Here is a 9,878-nt window from a genome sequence, read left to right on the forward strand (position 1 = left end):
AGGCATAAAACATGAAGAAATAAATTTGAAAGGGGTATAAAAAAAATTGGCAAGTAACACACTGTCCACACTAGGGACTATATTTGTGGACAACGAAAATCAAGGGACGATAACTGTGTACTCGGACCTTATGGTTCAATATTCAAAATCTAAATACACATTTAGATTCAGCATCTCCAAGAATTTAATTCATTTATTTATTAATGGACCATAATATCCAAGTACACCAATAATTTAATTAATTTATTTATTAAGGGGCAGTATTAGCTAAGTTTTAAAAGGGGTTCACTTCATATAAAAAAAAATGATGCCCCCGCTTGCATATCATATAGTTATAAAGGGACATAACTAAAGAACAGTAAAAGTGACGCTACCCAAATTTGAACTTGATCTGAGTTTTGTGGTAATAAGCATTGTGTGTAAGTCTCATAACATTTGGTTTAGGCTAACTTAAGTAGAGAACAGAAACTAAAAATTCAGCAATTTTTCTATTTGTAAACACGCATAACTCTAGAACGGTTGTGTATAAGTTTTATAACATTTGGTAGAAACAAACTAAAAACTTCAGCAATTTTTATGTTTATAAAGGGACATAACTCAAGAATAGTAAAAGTGTCGCCACCTTATTTCCTACTTAATCTGTATTATGTAGTAATAAGCATTGTGTAAAAGTTTCATAACATTTGGTTGAGGCAAACTAAAGTTAGAAAGCGGAAACAAAAAATTTGTACTTGATCTTAGTTTTGTGGTAATGAATATTGTGTATAGGTTTCATAATGTTTGGTTGGGGCAAAAATAAGTTACAGAATGGAAACTAAAAATTTTGCAATCTTTCGATTTATAAAGGGGCATAACTCAATAATGGTTAAAGTGACACTACCCAAATTCAACTTGATCTGTGTTTTATCAGTGGAAGTCAAAATTAAACATTGCATTGTATAAAGCATTGATTGTAGTTGATTCAACTATAATCATGGACAAAGGAAGATTTTAAATTCAAACTTGATCTGTGTTTTGTGGTAATAAGCATTGTGTATAAGTTTCATAACATTTGGTTGAGGCAAACTCAAGTTAGAGAATGGAAACCAATTTTGGGACGTACGTACGTACAGACAGACAAGGGTAAAACTTAAACTTAATCACAGTTGGATTCAGTATTATAAAGAACCCCAAGAATTCAAGACTTTGAATTAAACCCCATTGAAATTGCTGAAGAAATAAGCAATTTATACAAAGTATTAAATAAATTGCTTCGCCGAGCGCAGCTGGATACGACCGCAGAGGTCCAACCCTGAACAGTTTGGGCAAAAATGGACACAATACTCGTGCTTGATACAGGTCTGAATTTGGATAGTAATTCATTATTTGACGCATAATAGGTTTCTGACACAGAATAACTGTAGTTAAAGAACTTAGAATTGGTTAATTGATTTGAATCAGAAAATGACATACATAATCATAGCTTAAATTAATTTACCTTAATCAGCATTTTTAAAATTATTAAATAGTAACTTCTAAAAATGAATTGACAGCTAATCACCTCAAGACAATATAAAAATTCTTGATACATAATTTGAAAGCAGTGTAAGGGAGGTAATTCAAAGTTGTATTTGAATTACCTCCCTTACACTGTAATTTGTACTTAAGTAATTGTCCATTAACCAGGACACCCTTGTTTTTTCTCACTTTTTTGCCCCCAATTCCAAAACGGTTTGAGCCATAAACCCCCAAAGCCAATCCTAACCATCCTTTTGTGGTATGGAAACTTGTGGTATAATTTCAGAGAGATCCATACACTGTTCCACAAGTTATTGTCATGAAACTAGAAAAATGCTTATTTGGGCCCCTTTTTGGCCTCTAATTCCTAAACTGTTGGGACCATAACCCCCAAAATCAATCCCAACCTTCCTTTTGTGGTTATAAACCTTATGTTTAAATTTCATAGATTTCTATTTACTAATACTAAAGTTAATGTCCGGAAACCAAATGTCTTCGGACAATGACAATGTGATACCAATATACGACGTCGTATAAAAGTAATGGTTTTGGCCCCTTTTTCCCAAACGGTTAGGGCCATAACCCCAAAAATCATTCCCAACCTTTCTTTTTTTGGTATCGAACCTTGTGGTACAATTTCATAGAGATCCATACACTTATACACAAGTTATTGTCCTGAACCATGTAAATCCTAGTTTTTATGGCCCATTTTTTGGCCCTTAATTCCTAAATAGTTTGGGCTATATACCCAAAAATCAATCATAACCTTCCTTTTGATGTATGAAACCTTGTGGTACAATTTCATAGAGATCCATAAACTTATACACAGTTATTGTCCTGAAACAAGAAAAATGCTTGTTTTTGGCCCCTAATTCCTAAACAGTTAGAACAATAACCCCAAGATAGATCCCAACATTCCTGTTGTGGTATGGAACCTTGAGGTACAATTTCATAGAGATCCATACACTTATACTCAAGTTCTTGTCTGGAAACCAAATGTCTTCGGACAACAAGGATGTAGACAACATGATAATATTATACGAACACAAAAAATTTGCGGTTGTATAAAAATGATACAGATATGCAAAATATGTTGCTATTTATATGAAAATATTCATTAAGAAGACTAGGGGAAAAGGATCCATCCAATAAGGAAGGAAAACCTAGAATTGTTTCTGTTTACAACCATATCAGTGCTACCCATGTAGCAATGACCCCTTCTATTTACAACCGTATCAGTGCTACCCATATAGCAATGACCCTTCTTTTTACAACCATATCAGTGCTACCCATGTAGCAATGACCCTTCTTTTTACAACCATATCAGTGCTACCCATGTAGCAATGACCCTTCTTTTTACAACCATATCTGTGCTACCCATGTAGCAATGACCCTTCTTTTTACAACCATATCAGTGCTACCCATGTAGCAATGACCCTTCTTTTTACAACCATATCAGTGCTACCCATGTCACAATGACCCTTCTATTTACAACCATATCAGTGCTACCCATGTACCAATAATTCTTCTATTTACAACCATAGCAGTGCTACACATGTAGAAATGACCCCTTCTATTTACAACCATATCAGTGCTACCCATGTACCAATGACCCTTCTATTTACAATCATAGCAGTGCTATCCATGTAGCAATGACCCCTTCTACTTACAACCATAGCAGTGCTATCCATGTAGCACTGACCCCTTCTATTTACAACCATAGCAGTGCTATCCATGTAGCAATGACTCCTTCTATTTACAACCATAGCAGTGCTACCCATGTAGCAATGATCCTTCTATTTACAATTATAGCAGTGCTACCCATGTCACAATGACCCTTTTTTTTACAATCATAGAAGTGCTACCTATGTTGCAATGACCCTTCTATTTACAATAATAGCAGTGCTACCCATGTAGCAATGACCCTTCTTTTTACAACCATAGCAGTGCTACCGATGTAGCAATGACCCTTCTTTTTACAACCATATCAGTGCTACCCATGTCACAATGACCCCTTCTATATACAACCATAGCAGTGCTACACATGTAGCAATGACCCCTTCTATTTACAACCATATCAGTGCTACCCATGTACCAATGACCCTTCTATTTACAACCATAGCAGTGCTGCCAATGTAGCAATGATCCTTCTTTTACAACCATATCAGTGCTACCCATGTAGCAATGACCCTTCTTTTTACAACCATATCAGTGCTACCCATGTAGCAATGACCCTTCTTTTTACAACCATATCTGTGCTACCCATGTAGCAATGACCCTTCTTTTTACAATCATAGAAGTGCTACCTATGTTGCAATGACCCTTCTATTTACAATAATAGCAGTGCTACCCATGTAGCAATGACCCTTCTTTTTACAACCATAGCAGTGCTACCGATGTAGCAATGACTCTTCTTTTTACAACCATATCAGTGCTACCCATGTCACAATGACCCCTTCTATATACAACCATAGCAGTGCTACACATGTAGCAATGACCCCTTCTATTTACAACCATATCAGTGCTACCCATGTACCAATGACCCTTCTATTTACAACCATAGCAGTGCTGCCAATGTAGCAATGATCCTTCTTTTACAACCATATCAGTGCTACCCATGTAGCAATGACCCTTCTTTTTACAACCATATCAGTGCTACCCATGTAGCAATGACCCTTCTTTTTACAACCATATCTGTGCTACCCATGTAGCAATGACCCTTCTTTTTACAACCATATCAGTGCTACCCATGTAGCAATGACCCTTCTTTTTACAACCATATCAGTGCTACTCATGTAGCAATGACCCTTCTTTTTACAACCATATCAGTGCTACCCATGTCACAATGACCCCTTCTATTTACAACCATATCAGTGCCACCCATGTACCAATGACCCTTCTATTTAAAACCATAGCAGTGCTACCCATGTAGCAATGACCCTTCTTTTTACAACCATATCAGTGCTACCTATGTCACAATAACCCCTTCTATTTACAACCGTATCAGTGCTACCCATATAGCAATGACCCTTCTTTTTACAACCATATCAGTGCTACCCATGTAGCAATGACCCTTCTTTTTACAACCATATCAGTGCTACCCATGTAGCAATGACCCTTCTTTTTACAACCATATCTGTGCTACCCATGTAGCAATGACCCTTCTTTTTACAACCATATCAGTGCTACCCATGTAGCAATGACCCTTCTTTTTACAACCATATCAGTGCTACCCATGTCACAATGACCCTTCTATTTACAACCATATCAGTGCTACCCATGTACCAATAATTCTTCTATTTACAACCATAGCAGTGCTACACATGTAGAAATGACCCCTTCTATTTACAACCATATCAGTGCTACCCATGTACCAATGACCCTTCTATTTACAATCATAGCAGTGCTATCCATGTAGCAATGACCCCTTCTACTTACAACCATAGCAGTGCTATCCATGTAGCACTGACCCCTTCTATTTACAACCATAGCAGTGCTATCCATGTAGCAATGACTCCTTCTATTTACAACCATAGCAGTGCTACCCATGTAGCAATGATCCTTCTATTTACAATTATAGCAGTGCTACCCATGTCACAATGACCCTTTTTTTTACAATCATAGAAGTGCTACCTATGTTGCAATGACCCTTCTATTTACAATAATAGCAGTGCTACCCATGTAGCAATGACCCTTCTTTTTACAACCATAGCAGTGCTACCGATGTAGCAATGACCCTTCTTTTTACAACCATATCAGTGCTACCCATGTCACAATGACCCCTTCTATATACAACCATAGCAGTGCTACACATGTAGCAATGACCCCTTCTATTTACAACCATATCAGTGCTACCCATGTACCAATGACCCTTCTATTTACAACCATAGCAGTGCTGCCAATGTAGCAATGATCCTTCTTTTACAACCATATCAGTGCTACCCATGTAGCAATGACCCTTCTTTTTACAACCATATCAGTGCTACCCATGTAGCAATGACCCTTCTTTTTACAACCATATCTGTGCTACCCATGTAGCAATGACCCTTCTTTTTACAACCATATCAGTGCTACCCATGTAGCAATGACCCTTCTTTTTACAACCATATCAGTGCTACTCATGTAGCAATGACCCTTCTTTTTACAACCATATCAGTGCTACCCATGTCACAATGACCCCTTCTATTTACAACCATATCAGTGCCACCCATGTACCAATGACCCTTCTATTTAAAACCATAGCAGTGCTACCCATGTAGCAATGACCCTTCTTTTTACAACCATATCAGTGCTACCTATGTCACAATAACCCCTTCTATTTACAACCGTATCAGTGCTACCCATATAGCAATGACCCTTCTTTTTACAACCATATCAGTGCTACCCATGTAGCAATGACCCTTCTTTTTACAACCATATCAGTGCTACCCATGTAGCAATGACCCTTCTTTTTACAACCATATCTGTGCTACCCATGTAGCAATGACCCTTCTTTTTACAACCATATCAGTGCTACCCATGTAGCAATGACCCTTCTTTTTACAACCATATCAGTGCTACCCATGTCACAATGACCCTTCTATTTACAACCATATCAGTGCTACCCATGTACCAATAATTCTTCTATTTACAACCATAGCAGTGCTACACATGTAGAAATGACCCCTTCTATTTACAACCATATCAGTGCTACCCATGTACCAATGACCCTTCTATTTACAATCATAGCAGTGCTATCCATGTAGCAATGACCCCTTCTACTTACAACCATAGCAGTGCTATCCATGTAGCACTGACCCCTTCTATTTACAACCATAGCAGTGCTATCCATGTAGCAATGACTCCTTCTATTTACAACCATAGCAGTGCTACCCATGTAGCAATGATCCTTCTATTTACAATTATAGCAGTGCTACCCATGTCACAATGACCCTTTTTTTTACAATCATAGAAGTGCTACCTATGTTGCAATGACCCTTCTATTTACAATAATAGCAGTGCTACCCATGTAGCAATGACCCTTCTTTTTACAACCATAGCAGTGCTACCGATGTAGCAATGACCCTTCTTTTTACAACCATATCAGTGCTACCCATGTCACAATGACCCCTTCTATATACAACCATAGCAGTGCTACACATGTAGCAATGACCCCTTCTATTTACAACCATATCAGTGCTACCCATGTACCAATGACCCTTCTATTTACAACCATAGCAGTGCTGCCAATGTAGCAATGATCCTTCTTTTACAACCATATCAGTGCTACCCATGTAGCAATGACCCTTCTTTTTACAACCATATCAGTGCTACCCATGTAGCAATGACCCTTCTTTTTACAACCATATCTGTGCTACCCATGTAGCAATGACCCTTCTTTTTACAATCATAGAAGTGCTACCTATGTTGCAATGACCCTTCTATTTACAATAATAGCAGTGCTACCCATGTAGCAATGACCCTTCTTTTTACAACCATAGCAGTGCTACCGATGTAGCAATGACTCTTCTTTTTACAACCATATCAGTGCTACCCATGTCACAATGACCCCTTCTATATACAACCATAGCAGTGCTACACATGTAGCAATGACCCCTTCTATTTACAACCATATCAGTGCTACCCATGTACCAATGACCCTTCTATTTACAACCATAGCAGTGCTGCCAATGTAGCAATGATCCTTCTTTTACAACCATATCAGTGCTACCCATGTAGCAATGACCCTTCTTTTTACAACCATATCAGTGCTACCCATGTAGCAATGACCCTTCTTTTTACAACCATATCTGTGCTACCCATGTAGCAATGACCCTTCTTTTTACAACCATATCAGTGCTACCCATGTAGCAATGACCCTTCTTTTTACAACCATATCAGTGCTACTCATGTAGCAATGACCCTTCTTTTTACAACCATATCAGTGCTACCCATGTCACAATGACCCCTTCTATTTACAACCATATCAGTGCCACCCATGTACCAATGACCCTTCTATTTAAAACCATAGCAGTGCTACCCATGTAGCAATGACCCTTCTTTTTACAACCATATCAGTGCTACCTATGTCACAATAACCCCTTCTATTTACAACCATATCAGTGCTACCCATGTAACAATGACCCTTCTATTTACAACCATAGCAGTGCTACCCATGTAGCAATGACCCTTCTATTTACAACCATATCAGTGCTACCCATGTACCAATGATTCTTCTATTTACAACCATAGCAGTGCTACACATGTAGCAATGACCCCTTCTATTTACAACCATATCAGTGCTACCCATGTACCAATGACCCTTCTATTTACAACCATAGCAGTGCTATCCATGTAGCAATGACCCCTTCTACTTACAACCATAGCAGTGCTATCCATGTAGCACTGACCCCTTCTATTTACAACCATAGCAGTGCTATCGATGTAGCAATGACTCCTTCTATTTACAACCATAGCAGTGCTACCCATGTAGCAATGACCCTTCTATTTACAATTATAGCAGTGCTACCCATGTCACAATGACTCTTTTTTTTACAATCATAGAAGTGCTACCTATGTTGCAATGACCCTTCTATTTACAATCATAGCAGTGCTACCCATGTAGCAATGACCCTTCTTTTTACAACCATAGCAGTGCTACCGATGTAGCAATGACCCTTCTTTTTACAACCATAGCAGTGCTACCCATGTCACAATAACCCCTTCTATTTACAACCATATCAGTGCTACCCATGTAGCAATGACCCTTCTTTTTACAACCATAGCAGTGTTACCGATGTAGCAATGACCCTTCTTTTTACAACCATATCAGTGCTACCCATGTCACAATGACCCCTTCTATTTACAACCATAGCAGTGCTACACATGTAGCAATGACCCCTTCTATTTACAACCATATCAGTGCTACCCATGTACCAATGACCCTTCTATTTACAACCATAGCAGTGCTACCATGTAGCAATGACCCTTCGTTTTACAACCATATAAGTACAGTCTCTAGCACTGATGACCCCTTATTAAGTAACTGCCCCTATTAGCCATGCTCCCCCCTTATATTTACCAGTTGTTGACATGTCGTTCTGTTTGACCTAACTAATCCCTTCTTATTTTGGTATTAGTTCCCTCAATTATACTTTTCAATGGATAACACCACTCAATAAACCAAAGCAGGCAATGTATTGATAAAATGTTCACTAGTATAAATGTTAAATAATCATTGTATCCATCTCCACATGAGAAAATTTAAGTGTATTTAAATTCTAATTTTAGCCCATTCAAGCGTTTACATCTTCAATAATAGGAATTTATTTCTGTGCATCGAATATCGCAGTCTTTCAACTCATTACACAACTGCCCTTGGACCTATTATATTCCATTGAAATTCTTTCACAAAAGATATATTCAAACTTGATCTCAGCCTATTCAATAGGATGAAACGCTACAAGGCTTTTTGTAATAAGATATTTAATAATATTACAAAGGAAGTCAAAATGCAGGGGAAATATATCAATAAATGTCGGACAGGTACCCTATTTATTGTGAGGTTTAAAAAGGGGGACAGTAGTGTCAACAGTTGTTCAGCTGGATGTAATCAAGAACATTTAGTTATTAATCTATTAAAGCTGTCTATTCAAAAAAAGGATGAGCATTGAAATGTCCCAGCCACATGGTGTAGTTCAGGGACATCTAATTTGCACAATAAGTGTTATGTAATGCAGTAACATTTATCTCTTCAATATAACTTCTTCAAATTATGCTAAATTCCCCAATAATAGGCCATAACAAACTTTACATATAATAATGAGAGCAATTATAAGGTAATTTTCATACAATCTACCTTTCCAAGGACATTCAAAATGTTCAATAAAAATTCATTTTCGATCTCAAAAAATAAACTTGCATAGGTAAGAATAGTTAAAAGACATTATTTCATGCTGCAATACCCAAAGCTTTTAATTGAGCACTGTCTTCTGAACTGATTAAAAAAATTAACCATTACTTAAATCAAACCTATCAAGAACTGTAGAGGCAATAGCAATTTTTATATCAATTATTATTTCCAAGGGCCATAACTAAAAATTTTTTGATTGGTACTATTTATTGAACTATATATTGACCTTCATGTAATACTGTATATATAAAAAAAAATTATCAAAAACCATCAATAATTGCAAGGGAGAGAGCTTACAAAGAAATAACCAGTATCACATAATTTATACATCTTCTCTCAAAATGTTCAATTGGCACTGATTTATAAACCTGCTTCAGATACATTGTTTATATAGACCTTTCGTATGAATTTTATCAAAATTAAAGAAGCACCATGGGTACATTAGGGGAGTTGCATCTATGGATTTGTAGTAAAAGAAACATATAAACTC

The 9,878-nt window shown here is 37.1% G+C and overlaps 1 long non-coding RNA gene across 12 annotated transcripts; it reads right to left on the bottom strand.

Moving 5' to 3' along the window:
- Positions 1–1,276: 1,276 nt before the first annotated feature.
- Positions 1,277–9,523, bottom strand: LOC127728615 (uncharacterized). 12 transcript variants are annotated; one of them, XR_007994267.1, is made up of 4 exons: positions 6,590–9,516; positions 5,102–5,792; positions 4,687–4,746; positions 1,277–4,465 (listed from the first exon to the last, which is right to left on the bottom strand). It is a non-coding gene; the product is annotated as an uncharacterized LOC127728615 (long non-coding RNA). The 12 variants fall into 12 exon arrangements; XR_007994274.1 differs by adding an exon at positions 6,058–6,073 and having other exon boundaries at positions 4,687–5,792; positions 7,665–9,514; XR_007994265.1 differs by having other exon boundaries at positions 1,277–2,978; positions 3,334–4,465; positions 4,687–5,792; positions 6,590–9,514.
- Positions 9,524–9,878: the final 355 nt, after the last annotated feature.

Source organism: Mytilus californianus, unplaced genomic scaffold (assembly GCF_021869535.1).
Source record: "Mytilus californianus isolate M0D057914Y unplaced genomic scaffold, xbMytCali1.0.p SCAF_2, whole genome shotgun sequence".
NCBI classification, from domain to species: Eukaryota; Metazoa; Mollusca; class Bivalvia; order Mytilida; family Mytilidae; genus Mytilus; species Mytilus californianus.